Raw genomic sequence first — 15,400 nt, forward strand, 5'->3', positions numbered from 1 at the left:
TGGTGGACCTCCTCCCATGCAGTGGGCAGGGCAATGTCTAGGCGATGGGCATGGTGATGCATTATTGTCCCCACCTCAGTAGTTTATTGGCTATAACATTTGATGGAATAGAGATATTTCATCGCAGTTTGTTTCATGGCATTTTGCTTGAAATTACACATCTAATGACATATAACATGATGGTATTATTTGAAAATACCAAGATTTAAAAAATTTTGGCCAGTAGTGCTGTCATCCCCCCCCCCGTGTGCATCACTCAGTGCGGCCCCCACCCTCCCACACCCCCAAAGATGCCATTGAATAAGAACATAAGAACAGCCCCACTGGATCAGGCCATAGGCCCATCTAGTCCAGCTTCCTGTATCTCACAGCGGCCCACCAAATGCCCCAGGGAGCACACCAGATAACAAGAGACCTCAACCTGGTGCCCTCCCTTGCATCTGGCCTTCTGACATAGCCCATTTCTAAAATCAGGAGGTTGCACATACACATCATGGCTTGTAACCCGTAATGGATTTTTCCTCCAGAAACTTGTCCAATCCCCTTTTAAAGGCATCCAGGCCAGATGCCGTCACCGCATCCTGCGGCAAGGAGTTCCACAGACCAACCACATGCTGAGTAAAGAAATATTTTCTTTTGTCTGTCCTAACTCTCCCAACACTCAATTTTAGTGGATGTCCCCTGGTTCTGGTGTTATGTGAGAGTGTAAAGAGCATCTCTCTATCCACTTTATCCTTCCCATGCATAATTTTGTATGTCTCAATCATGTCCCCCCTCCCGAGGAGTTATGTCACTACTTGTTTGATGTCTTCTGTTTATGAAGAGATCAGACAGAGGTCTGTGCAATAACTTCTCTCTGGTCTTGCTTATCGGTCAGTCCAACAAAAACAACAAAAAATTCCATTTTTGTAGGCAAACAGAAACAGATGCATTGCTGACAAAATTACTTTTTTGCCATTGCCGTGATTCATATAAAAGGATACTTCGTAGAATCCACGATGGATTGTATTAATGATAAAATACTTGTCTTTTTATAGTTATATTTGATTTGGAAATGTTGTACAATTTTGTTGATGAGTTACGGTCTAAGCAAATAAACATACTTGCTTATTGCCCAGCAAGGCTTAATTCAAGCAGGAAGGGAATTGCAATTATGCTTGCCATCCACATTTTATGTAGCTTGTGAAAAGGAATAACTCAACCAGTAGTATTTAAAATAAACTCTTTAAACACACACACACACACACACTTTTTAATTGTAACTCTGCAAGCCTGTAACTCTCAAAAATGGTTCAGTGTATTGAATCACTGAGAAAATTAAAATTGGAAGGAAGCATTTGCAGACCTGTGGATATTTGAGAACTTTGCAGCTCTATCCAAAAACAGTCCCAGTGTGGCCAGTCATTCAATGACCCTGCTGGAGCTGTGCCATTCCTTCTGGATAGCTAAAAACCTCCTGCTCCTTGCCTTCTCCCCTCACTCATCCATGGAAAAAAACCTTCATCCAAAGATCATCAATTCCTTCAGAGACAGAAAAGAGAGTCCATTTCCCCCCTCTCTCCCCCCCTCCTGCTTAATGCAAAACCAAACATTAATCCTTCCCTGCCTCCTGGCTGAAACTTCCCTCCTGCTCGCCTGGTCTGAATGGTGGCCCCACAAAGTCTTTCTCACTGCCAAAAGTAAGACACAGACACAGACAGACTTGAGCCTACATGCGTGGGAACTCAGTCAGTGGCCTCAGACTCGAGTCAGTGCCGGAGTCATTGACACACCTGACTCGAGTGTACACAAGTCAGCAAAAAACACATTTTTACCACTCAGACTCCAGACTCCAGTCACCTGACTCAAATTCCCATCCCTGGATAGCGTCATACACAAAATAGTAATATTGAGCCCCTATTCTATCCTAGGTCCAAAGCTATGGGTCTTGCCATTGGATGCTTTGAGCCACTTACACAGATAGCTGGAGGCATCCACCAGTAGCCCTCCCAGCAGGATAAGGTGGTAGCAGGGGCAAGTCACAGCCGATCAGGGGTATTCTGCACCACTCTCTAATTCAAGCACCCATGAACAGGCCTGGCTGAAAGCATATGTATTGCTGGTGCACCATAGAATAATAATAGTGGCAGCTGTACCACTTTTGAGCATTCAAAGTTCTTCACCTGTGCTACTTGTTGAATTTGTACAGCGACCCTATCCCTGCCTTGCCAAAGGGGGTCTGTGAGGGATGGGCTTGATAATATTCACCCATGAATTCATGCCAGACAATGGTGATTCTGCAATCAAAGACTTCCTGATTCATAGTTCAGTCTTTTTGTCACTATAATACGTCAGCTCTTTACGGCAGCATGCGGTACAGAAACCTGTACAACACATAGGGTTTCCAGCATGGATGCACCAGAGCTATTTAGCTGATAAATGGAGGTGTAAAGGCCTCCCTGAGGATAGGAAGTTTGAAGACCATTGTCCTAAGCTCACAAAACTTACAGCAAGTCTTTCTCTACTCCCCCCGCCCCCACGCACCCAGGGACTCTTGTGAATTATGGAAGAGGCTGAAACAGAAAGTGTTCTTAGTCGTGAAAATACTGCACGGTTGCATCTTAGTTAAGTTACTGCCAGGCTAAATTCTCCCTGAGAAGAAGAATCAATATGAGCTCTTCTTTCCTACTAAATCACAGTGGGGCCTTTGATTATATCAGATGAAGTATTTCGAAGGTGGTTCTTTTTCTGCCTCACGTTCTGTACTATTTCTTTAAACCATTGTCCAGTGTGGGGGGGGGGGGGGAGGAAACAGAGTCAACATCATTTTCCTTCATTTCCAGTTTTGTACTTGTGGAACAGGCTGAAATGTGTCTGTGGCTCAAAAGTGTCAATTAATGGGGGCGCTATGTGGGTGCGCTTTCTAAATGTTTCTGCTTATGAGTCACGGGGTCTGCGGTGTCAAGTTCAAAGCGGGACACCGTCGGAAAGGAATGTCCTATTCACTCAGCCCCACAAAAAAGCATAATGCCCCCATGAATCAAAATGAATCATTAGAACAAAGCTCTGGTCTCAAAACAAATTTACAGTTCTCACAGGAAGAAAGCAGTCCAAATGTGCAGAGAGAGTAGATATTTCAACGTGACTGGAGGCCATTTGAGCTTAGCACAGGGGATCACTATATTCACCAGGTTTTAAAAACCAGAAATGAGAGCATGCACATTTACATACATGGAATGCCCACAGGTATCGCCACACCAAAAAAAACCCTGTTATGGATGAGGACGTGAAGTTCTTCCCGTTTCTCATCTCAGAACTTCACAGGTGAGAAGGATGTAGGGAATTGGCTCATAAGAACAGCCCCACTGGATCAGGCCATAGGCCCAACTAGTCCAGCTTCCTGGATCTCACAGCGGCCCACCAAATGCCCCAGGGAGCACACCGATAACAAGAGACCTGCAAGGCTTCCTGGGAATTGTAGTTAAGAACATAAGAACAGCCCCACTGGATCAGGCCATAGGCCCATCTAGTCCAGCTTCCTGTATCTCACAGCGGCCCACCAAATGCCCCAGGGAGCACACCGATAACAAGAGACCTGCAAGGCTTCCTGGGAATTGTAGTTAAGAACATAAGAACAGCCCCACTGGATCAGGCCATAGGCCCATCTAGTCCAGCTTCCTGTATCTCACAGCCGCCCACCAAATGCCCCAGGGAGCACACCAGATAACAAGAGACCTGCAAGGCTTCCTGGGAATTGTAGTTAAGAACAGCCCCACTGGATCAGGCCACAGGCCCATCTAGTCCAGCTTCCTGTATCTCACAGCGGCCCACCAAATGCCCCAGGGAGCACACCAGATAACAAGAGACCTCATCCTGGTGCCCTCCCTTGCATCAGGCATTCTGACATAACCCATTTCTAAAATCTTCTTCAGACTGAACTTCATATAGGCAGACCCTCCCCTTCCCAGCGCCAGACCACAATCTTATGACACCTGAGGCAGTATACCAAGTGATGCCCCCCCCTTACAGGATGTGCTATCCTCTTTGCCTCCTGCTCTCCAGTGTTCCAGCTCAGCACTCCCCTTCCCTCCACCATTCCTCTTTCTCTCTGTCCCCCTTTTCCTTTCTGAATCCTGGCAGGAGCAGTGGAGGCAAGGAGGTGGACAGAGATGAGTACCACCCCACAGTTTTGCACCTGAGGCAAACGCTTCAATTGGCCTCATGGATGGGGCCGTCACTGCCCCCTCCCTCAGGACAGTCTGAGGTCCCTCCCCAGGCCCTTATGCTCGAATGCAGAGACTGATCTAGTGCCAGCATCTAGCATGGAAGAGACAGCTAACCTGTCCAAACCCCTTTGAGAGACCCCACCCTGGTTCCCACCCCAGGAAGCAATCCCAGCTTCTCAATGCGAACCCATGGAAAAGGGGATCAAGAAAGCTGAATTGCTCCACCTAAACCATCCCAGACATCCTTTGAGATAGACATCACCGTTCATAGAATCAGAGGGTTGGAAGGGATCCTCACAGTCACCTAGTCCAACCTCCTGCCTGTGGTAGGCAATCCTCCTAGATACTAGGGGTCTAGAGCATCTCCAGCAGGTGCCTTCAAGTCTCTGCTTGAAAATCTCCAGTGACAGAGAAACCACCTCCCTGGGCAATCTGTTCCACTCAAGCCCAAGGGATCATCAGCCTGCATCCCCAAGCCAGATAGCCTCTTGAGACTAGTTCTGGTTCTCCCTCTCTTGTGTACGTCAGACCAATTCCCTCCTCTTATTCCCTGATCATCAATACAAGACAGTTGTGACCACCTCACTAAACTCACCTCTATGACAGTTTGTAGTAGGTGATGAAACTCCACACCAGCAGCCAATCAAGCAAGAAAATTCTTACTTGCACCTTAATGGTTGGTTGGTAACCTTCAGTCTCGAAAGACTACGGTATAAGCCTACAGCACCCGGTATTCCCAGGCGGTCTCCCATCCAAGTACTAGCTGGGCCTGACCCTGCTTAGCTTCCAAGATCAGAGGAGATCAGGCATGTGCAGGGTAACCAGCTAATCCCAAATTATTCTGATAGGGTGGGTCAGAAGTTTTACAAGTGCCACATGCAAGCTGCATGTCTCCGGTCCTGCTCTTGGCTAGTTTCAGGTGCCCAGCCTAATTACTTGGCATGTGCAGGCTGGGACTGAGCAAAGGGTAGTCCCTGCCCAGACCCATCCACTGAGGCAGCATTCCAGTCAAAGGTATCTTCCCAGAACTGTGAAGATTGATCTTCTAGCTTCAATCCTGTTGACCTTCAGAGCAGCACAGAGCTGCAAATGATATTTACACCGTCTAATTGATGCCATTAACAAAACAAATAGCCCTTTTGTTTGGTTGCAAATGGAGTCTGCAGCAACATCAGAGGAAGGATCTGATTACAAGAGGGAGCCAAGGTGACAGGCAGATCAACAGGAAGCTCAGATGTAAGCAAGGAGCAGGCCACAGGAATGAGGGCCAAAAGGGTGTAAAAGGACTACGGGATGGAAGGGATATAGGCGATGGCCAAAGAGATGCCTAAAGTCTACATCTTTGTGGCTACATCCAGTTGTGGAAAAGGCTTCAGGAGTCAACCTCGAGGCAAAATCCGCAGCCGGAGTCCCTGAGGCAGTTCGTGGCTGAACACAGTCACGTTCTGGCAACTCCTGCAACACCGCTGGAACCAACCGTATTGGCCTCTGCCTTTCCATTGGACCATTTCAGCGACGTGGAGAGGGGGGGGTTTGCTGCGTGGGTAACAGCCTGTCCTCCATACCTACTTTACCCAGGCTTCACGCACTGGAGAGGACACTCTGTTCCAGAACCACCATTCAGAGCGTGACACCATAGTCTTCCGAGACTGAAGGATGCCAACTGCTTAGGCGCTGGCCATTATTAACAACTGTGAAACAACACAGTGTGTGATCATGGTCCTACCCTATAGTTATTTGATCCCAGTTCCTCCCCCCCCCCCCGCATGTATATACAGGGCACCCCCAAATAATGTACACACATTTTAGTATGGTCATATCCAACACAACTTTCAGGTGTTCCAAGCACAGGGTCACTGAGATAGATAAATTCTGCTCATGATCTATCCTAGACCAGTGCCTGGTTCCAAGATAATAATCTGAATAGATTCACATGAGCAGTGGCATAGCTAGAGGGGGTGCAAAGCACTAGGTTTGCAGGGAGCCTCACCGCAGCGTGCAAAGGGCCCCCCTCCCATTCCAGGTGGTGGAAGCAAAACGGAAGTGATGTGCCTGTTTTGCTCCCACTACCTGGAATGGCTACATAGCAGAAGGGCCTCTTGCACGGAGTGGTGAGGCTCCCTGCAAACCTAGTGCTTTGCACCCCCTCTAGCTATGCCACTGCAGGTGAGGGTGCAGGCACAGCCCTTGCATGCTCAGAAGGGTTACTGAAACACTTGAACATCTAAGTGAAGATGCCCGATCCCCAGCGCTAAATCTCCGCTGCCCAGTGCTTCACTAGCCCCGGTTGCTGGTCAATCTTCAGGAGGTAGCATTTGTGGGGAGGCACAGGCTTCCCCACTGGTGCTGCTTGCTCTCCTGGTGCTGCAAATGTGCTTTACAGCACATTTGTGACACCTCCCACTAGTGTAGCTGCCACTGTGTCGTCCAAAGTCAGGTTTTTTGTATTGAGTTCTGGGTCAAGCAACCTAAGAACGTGAGCCCCACTGGATCAGGTCAAAGGCCCATCTAGTCCAACTTCATGTATCTCACAAGTGACCCAACAGATGCCTCAGGGAGCACACAAGAACACAAGAGACCTGCATCCCGGTGCCCTCCTTTGTACCTGGTTTTCTGAGGTAGCCTACTTCTAAAATCAGGAGGTTGCACATACCCATCACAGCTTCTAACCTGTGATGGACTTTTCCTCCTGAAATTTGTCCAATCCCCTTTCAAGGCATCCAGGCCAGGTGCCATCACCACTCCTGTGGCAAGGTGTTCCACAGACTAATTACACACTGCGTAAAAAAAAAAAAATTCATTTTGTCTGTCCTAACTCTTCCAACACTCAGTTTTCGTGTAAGTCCCCTGGTTCTGGTGTTGCGCGAGAAGGAAAAGAACATCTTATCCACTCTCTCCATCCCCTGCATAATTTTGTACGTCTCAATCATGTACACCCCTCGGGTGCCTTTTTCCTAGATTAAAGAGCCCCAAACGCTGTAACCTTTCCCCATAAGGGAGGTGCCCCAGCCCAGAAATCATTTTGGTTGCTCTTTTCGGCACCTTTTCCATTTCCACTATAAGCAACTGCTACAGTGTACACCATATATAGTATATTTGTGAATTCAAACTCATTGGGCATCCACAATCCATCAAGTGTAGACACTCAGCATTGATAGAGATTTTTGGGGTTAACCTAACTTCTCTCAGAGGAGGAACATTAGGAAAAAAACATGACTCGTGTTTTTCTGTTAAAAACAAGGTAGAAAATGTCAAGATGACCTGCAGAGAAAAACATGTGTGTCATAGCATTCCCAAAAAGAACATTCCAAGGTGTTGTGAAATCAAAGTGCAAGCCAGAACTTCTCCATACATGGATAATGGATTTCCCAGTGAGGGCTAGAACCATGCACCAGTATGCCAAATAAGGAGAGGGAAGTGACATGAATATCACATGGGTCACTTGTTTTTCTTAGAGTACAAGTATAGGAGTTTTGGGTGTGGTTGAAGAGAGAAATCCAAGATCCACCATGGGGTAACTTAGAACCTGTATCCATCCTAATCTATTCTTAATCTGTAAATAGCTTGAAAAATAAATGTTATATATGCTTATAAAGAAGTCTATGTCTGCTTAGCAATTTGACCCAGAGACCAAGTCCCAGAAATCTCTCTATCAGCACAGACAGTGAGGCCCCAAGAGCCCGCTACTCTCGGTATGCACCATTAGCTTATCTTCTGCCTAGTGAGAATCATCCAAAGAGTAGATTATTTCAATTTTTTTAAAGCCAATATTTCAACAGAAAATCTTGGGTGGTTGTTAGATGTAGGTTCGCATTGCGTTTTACAGACATTTGAACACCAGGTCCCCCCGTGAATGGGTGATGCTTAACTCTCTATATTGAACCTGACAGACATCAGGCAGGGCTAAACAGCAAACATGAAAAGCAAAGCTTTCCTTAAAATGAGTTTCGCAGGTGACTGGGAAAAAGAAATCTGGTTTGCATAAAATAGCGGGGAAGCCATACATTACCTGCCTTTCAATCGCAGGCGTGACCTTCTAGAACAGGGGTGTCAAACTCGTTTCATACAGAGGGCTGAAGTTAGCATTCATCGGTGCCCGCTAAGGGCCGGATGTGACATCATTGAGCAGAAAGTGACATCATGAAGCAGACGATGGCCATAAATAAGCACTTTTGTTAGCTGCAAATGACGAGAAAATGTAAGAATCTTGTTCATATCTTCAAGATATGAAAGAGCCCATTGTCAAGCTGGGAGGAGCCCACTTATAACTGGGGCCTGATAAATTGTTGCCAGGGCTCACATCTGACCTGTGGGCCTAATGTTGGAGACCCCTGGACCAGAATATATTTAGGGGGACCACAAAATTCTACCCATAGCTAACTGCCCCCCCCCCCCAATTTTGGATTTCCAAATTATCTGGCCTTGCTATCAGAATGGCACTGGTAATAGGGGTGGTGTCAGTGGTCAGCCAGCTCAGGCACTGTTTTAAGACCCACACCTGCTAGGGGGTTCACCTGGTGCCCTTCCTGCATCTGGTATCCTGTCATAGCCCACATGTGGCACAGGGTATTTGTATTGGCAGCCTTCAGTCTCGTAAGACGATGGTATCGCGCTCTGAAAGGTGGTTCTGGAACAGCGTCTAGTGTGGCTGAAAAGGCCAATCGGGGAGTGACAATCCCTTCCACACCGGGAGCAAGTGCAGTCTGTCCCTGGTCTGTCTCCCTGGCTATGGGCCTTCCTTCTTTGCCTCTTGGCCTCAGACTGTTGGCCAAGTGTCTCTTCAAACTGGGAAAGGCCATGCTGCACAGCCTGCCTCCAAGCGGGCCGCTCAGAGGCCAGGGTTTCCCACTTGTTGAGGTCCATTCCTAAGGCCTTCAGATCCCTCTTGCAGATGTCCTTGTATCGCAGCTGTGGTCTACCTGTAGTGCGCTTTCCTTGCATGAGTTCACCATAGAGGAGATCCTTTGGAATCCGGCCATCATCCATTCTCACAACATGACCGAGCCAACGCAGGCGTCTCTGTTTCAGCAGTGCATACATGCTAGGGATTCCAGCTTGTTCCAGGACTGTGTTGTTTGGAACTTTGTCCTGCCAGGTGATGCCGAGAATGCGTCGGAGGCAGCGCATGTGGAAAGCGTTCAGTTTCCTCTCCTGTTGTGAGTGGAGAGTCCATGACTCGCTGCAGTACAGAAGTGTACTCAGGACACAAGCTCTGTAGACCTGGACCTTGCAAACATCATCACGCTGTACAAGAACAAAGGTGGCACAGAGTGCTGATGTTAGAACCTGTGGTTAGGAAGATGTCGACTGAATTGCATCAATTGAGCTCAGTGTTTATCACACCGTCTGACCTCTTCAGGGTTCCAGAGTTGAGTCTTTCTTCACCCTACCTGGAGACAATTTCAGGGTTTGAACCCAAGAACTTCTGCATGCAAACAGGGGCTTTAACACCTAGATAAAGCTCCTCCCTGGCAGGGTGACCAGATGACATAACTGTAAAAGAGGACCAGGTACCCCAAAATGTAGGACATCCCAGAAAAATATAGGACACGACAAAGTAAAAGCTAAAAACACCCGTAGATTGATTTCGTTGGTTAATTTAAACACTATATTACTTACTAAATTTAAAGCTATATTACATCTAATTTTTACATTTATAAATTTCAAGAAGGCTATGTGCTGCCTGCTGGGGCCCGCTCACAGGGAAAAGGAGGACATTTAAGTTGTTTTTCCAGGACCCAAGGCTAAAAAAGAGGACATGTCCTGGAAAAAGAGGATGTCTGGTCACTCTGCTCCCTGGATTTTTTCAGATCTGTATGTTCAGAATTTACATGGAGCAGATACATGTTGTTTCGTTTTGATTATTATTTTCTTTTCTCCATGGCTAAATGATACACCATCATACTTCTGCAATAATAAAAAAAAATAATGCATTTTATTGGTTTCTGCACAAGCGCATCAGGGCATTAACAGAACAGTTTTCACCACACTTGAGCTATTAATATGTGCTGGACCATCACAGAGCTCATCCTGAAATGAAAATAAAGGTGATGAAGTGTTTTGTGGTTCAGCAAGTGTGGGGTGAATGTGCTCATTCCACCAATGACATTTCCAAAATGCTCACTGCTTTGGCGGATATGGGAAAAAAGCAAAATGGCGGGGCGGCAAATAATAATAATAATAATAATAATAATAACAACAACAACAACAACAACAACAACAACAGGTATTTATATACCGCCTTTCTTGGTCTTTATTCAAAACTTTATTCAAGGCGGTTTACATAGGCAGGCTTATTAAATCCCTTATTAAATAGGGATTTTTACATTTTGAAAGAAGGTTCTTTCTTTCAAGAACCACAACATTCAGGTGTTTCACTCTGATCTGGTTTCACATTCTGGCCTCCATCCTCCCACGGTCAGAGCAGATGGAATAGCTCGGCTTCAGCTTGACAGCTGCTCCAAGGTCGCACGGTGCCGGTGGCCTCGAACTGGCGACCTTGTGGATGTTATCTTCAGGCAAATGGAGGCTCTACCCTCTAGACCAGACCTCCTGCCCAGGCCTATCCAGTCCATTCCTAACCATACCGTTTTTCTCAGTGTCTAACCAAATGCTTCTGGGAAGCTCACAAACGTACAATGGATATATAGCCCATATCCATTCCTGGAAAGTTTTCATGGTTCAGATACAGACTTGGTCCAGTACTTGTTAGACGGGAGAAATGAGTGCCGCTCATCAAATGTAGCAAGATATATATTTAACGCACTGTCGAGGCGTAAATTCCTCTGTATTTCTTTGCCTGATCAATGATTGGTGGCTACCCTGAATGTTTTAATTTTGTTTTCTTGTTGGATTGTTTATGCCAGTAAAGGTGGAATGAATGAATGAATGGATATATAGCCCTCTCCTACCATGGCTTCCTCACAACCTGTATTCAGAAATGTGGGCCACTTTAAAGTATTCTCCAGATCGAAATCGTTAAGAACTTTGAGAAGGTCATAGAATCCTAGAGCCAGAAAGGCATCTCGGAGGCTTTCTAGTCCAACCTAGAGTGTGCAGACAAATGCTACAACTTCCCTAACAGGTGGGCTGTCCATCCTGTGCTTGAAAACCTCCAGTGGGAGTGAGTGCACCACTGCACAAGGCAGACTGTTCCAGTGCCAGGCAGGCAATTGGAGGCAAGGGGAAGCAGGGGAAGAAAATGTGATTATTTTAGGGCGCAATCCTAACCCCTGGGTTAGGATGGCACAAGTCACTTGTGGCAACCCAGGGGTGTCACAAACATAACTTAAGAGTTGGGGAGATCAGCGCATGGAGTTGCACTGGCCTCCCAGTGCTGGATCTAGGCCTGGCGGGGTAAGTTTGCATTGGCAGAGCTTGGCTGATGCAGAATTCTGGGAGGGGGTGGGGAGGGAGGGAGAGGAAGAGGCATTTTGGGGCAGGGGAGGGCAGTGGGCACCCATTATACAAACGGACAGTTGTTAGAACTGTCGAAACTGGTGGCTGCCCACTAACTGTGTACAAAGTTATCTTCCGTACCCGCAGAGCTGGTGAGGCAGAGCTGTCCAACTTGCTAACTCAATGTTCTGCTTGTGTTTCATGGCCGCCTATGGCCAACCTCTTCCCTGCTGGGATACCAAATGCAAGACCATATGGAAGGAAGCATGCTGGTGTTGCTGTGTGCAATGACGTGGCCTGTGCGTGGGAGCTAGCAAAATGCAAGTGTGTATGCTGAATTACCGGAGGGAAGTCCAAGCCAGTCGTACCAATCTGGGTACACTGCGCGCTGACTGAATGCTCTTTTCGGGCGCAAGCCAAACCTGTGCTGGAGCAGGCAAACCAGGAGGTTTGCACTGCATCCAGCGCAGTTTCATTGACTGCAGCGGCTCAGCCAGAGGCAAGGGGAAGCTCTTCCCTTAACCCCTGGGTAAGGGCTGCTCGCCACAATGGGTCTCCATGGACCTGTGACACTTCTGGAGGTGGCGCAAGTCAGAGAAGAGCGGAGTGGCTTGAAGCTGCTCCGTTCTCCCCGGGGATGGGGGTTGGGATCCAGCATAACCGCTGGGTCCCAGCCCTGCCCCCAGCTCCCCTTGCGCCCATCCCCCGGGCCACCCATTTGCCCTCCCCCCACCCAGAAAACCTCCTTCCCTCTGTGCAGGTGCGCTGACACAAGCGGTGGTGCAGAAGCCACCGCGGAGGCTTCTGCTAGCCTCCGTGCGTCAGCACATCTAGATGCACCGACGCAGCTTCCTCCAATGGAGGCGCAAACATGCTTTACGGCACGTTTGAGACCCTCCCAGGGCAGTTATGCCGGCCTAAGTGCCAGATAGGATTGCGCCCTTAGTGTAACATCTAGACCAGGTACAAGACGACCAGAAAGCAACTGCTGTGGTTGCAGTGGCTGAGAACAGACTTCTGTTATCATGGAAATCATCACCACGGAACATAAGAAGAGCCCTGCTGGATCAGGCTAAGAGCTCATCTAGTTCAGCTTCTTGTATCTCACAGTGGCCCACCAGATGCACCAGATAGCACACATGTTGGCATCCTTCAGTCTCAGAAGACTATGGCGTCACGCTCTGAATGGTGGTTCTGGAACAGAGTGTCCTCTCCAGTGCGTGAAGCCTGGGTAAAGTAGGTATGGAGGATAAGCTGTTACCCATGCAGCAAATCCCCTCTCCACGTCGCTGGAATGGTCCAATGGAAAGGCAGAGGCCAATACGGTTGGTTCCAGCGGCGTCGCAGGAGTTGCCAGAACGTGACTGTGTTCAGCCATGAACTGCCTCAGGGACTCTGGCTCCGGATTTTGCCTCGAGGTTGACTCCTGAAGCCTTTTCCATAACTGGATGTAGCCACAAGGCAGTGGAGGTTTGGGATCAGAGTTTTCCTTCTCTTAGATGAGCTGCCTTCCCAGGCTGACGAGTCCCATCTACCCGGTGGCTGTTTAGTCGCCTCTTATGACAAGAGAGCACACAAGACCACCAGATACCCGTATCCTATTACCACTCCATTGCTAAGCTGTTGAGGTAGCTGTTGAGGTAGCCTGTTTCAAAATCAAGAGTTTGTACATACACATCACAGACTGCAACCTGATGAATATTCTTCCATAAATCTGTCAATCCCCTTTTCAAGGCATCTAGGCCAGACATCATCACCCCATCCTGCTGCAAGGAGTTCCGCAGATTAATTACTTGCTGGGTCAAGAAATATTTTATTTTGTCTGTCCTAACTCTCTCGACACCCAATTTTAGTGGATGTGTCCTGATTCTGGTGTTGTGTGAGAGGGAAAAGACCATTCACTCTATCAGTGCCTTGCATAATCTTGTACATCTCAATCATGCTCCGTCCCCCCAGCAATTTTTCTAGACTAAAAAGCCATGGCCATCTGTGTGGATTGGGGAATATGTGTGGTCATGTGCAGAGAGATTTGGGCGCAATAGGTGAAGGGGCTCTAGCTCAGTGGTAGAACACATTGCGTGCAGGCAGAAGAGCTCAGGTTCAATCCCTGGTATCTCCAGCTGGTTGGCAACCTTCAGTCTCAAAAGACTATGGTATAAGCCTACAGTACCCGGTATTCCCAGATGGTCTCCCATCCAAGTACTAACCAGGCCTGACCCTGCTTAGCTTCCAAGATCAGACAAGATCGGGCATGTGCAGGGTAACAGGGGTGGGAGATGTCTGACCCTGGGGAGCTGCTGTCTGCCAGTCAGTGTAGTCAGTGCTAAACTAAGACAGGCCAGTGGGACAAGCCAGAAGGCAGCTTCCTACTGAGTGCTATCTCTCCCTTGGAACATGCGACACCTGAATAAGAACCCATTGCAGTTTCTGGCTTTGAGACGGACAGCACAATCCTATGCATGTCTACTCAGAACTAAGACCCATTGAGTTAAATGGGATTGCCTCCCAAGGAAGTATGGATAGGATTGCAGCCTTAATGACAAAACTCCAGACTTCTGGGGAAGAAACGTCTGGGGAAGAAAAGGCAGATATTTGATTATAAATCAAATGAATAAAAGTTGCCACAAGTCAAATAAACATCTAATATCTTGAATGTCTCCAAGAAAGGCTTCATTGCAGTGATTTTTATGCAAGCATCAGTGAAGATTGATGGTGCTAGTTACAAATTTATGTGCCATAATTGGAGGTTTAGGAACTTCCTGGATGAAAGGGGCATTATCTGTTGGCACGGAAGTTAATTATGAGCTGCATCTAATTTGTGTACATGAGTCTCCTTTTGGAGATACGCATCCATACTCACAAGGACACACTCCAAGAAAGGTTCTCCTGAGCTCTTCCGGCAGCACCTAAGCGCCAATGTACACAGGCAGACACATTGGCTTCCCTGTGAATATGGAGAATGTTCTCTCAGGTCAGCAGACTTCAAACTGGAGACTGCTGCACACCAGGAATGCCTTCCCTGGTACGACTGGCGCTTATCATTCTGGCATGCCGTAGCTCTCCATGTCCCCAGATTGGGGCAATGTAATGTTCTGGGCAGTTGCATCTATGGTGCAATGCCCCGGTGGGCATTGTGCCCAGATTTCCGGTCAGATGCAACTACCCAGAGCATTGCGTTGTCCCGATCTGGGGACACAGAGAGCCGTGGTGTGCCAGAACAGTGTTGGTCACGGCGGGGAGGGGAAAGATTGACCCAAACCCTGAATCCGGCCAGTGGGCCAAGGTTTAGAGGGAGATGTCTTGGGTCATTGGAAAGGGTCCTGTTGAGAGTTTCACTGCTGGTAAAATTAAGGGTGCAGTGGTATAGAACCTTATCTGTTGTGGCACCACTTGTATGGAATTCATCATCAGAAAATTTAAGATCCGTCCCCTTGACGGAATGTTTCTGGAAAGGCTAAAAAACATGCCTATTCACACTGGCCTTTTGGGTTGGCTATCCCTGGCTGCTTTCATCTGGTCTGTTTCTTTTTTTGCATTTCTGCCGCCTTCCCCCCCCCCCCAACTGCCTCAGTACTTTAACTTGTACTTTATTTTAACTTGTGTGTGCTGCTTGGCTACACTTTAACTTTAACTTGTGTGTTAAAGTTGTGTGTGCTGCTTTAACTTGGTTGGCAACCTTCAATCTCGAAAGACTATGGTATAAGCCTACAGCACCCGGTATTCCCAGGCGGTTTCCTATCCAAGTACTAACCAGGCCTGACCCTGCTTAGCTTCCGAGATTAGACGAGATCAGACAT

This window comes from Tiliqua scincoides, chromosome 11 (assembly GCF_035046505.1).
Source record: "Tiliqua scincoides isolate rTilSci1 chromosome 11, rTilSci1.hap2, whole genome shotgun sequence".
Classification (NCBI taxonomy): Eukaryota; Metazoa; Chordata; class Lepidosauria; order Squamata; family Scincidae; genus Tiliqua; species Tiliqua scincoides.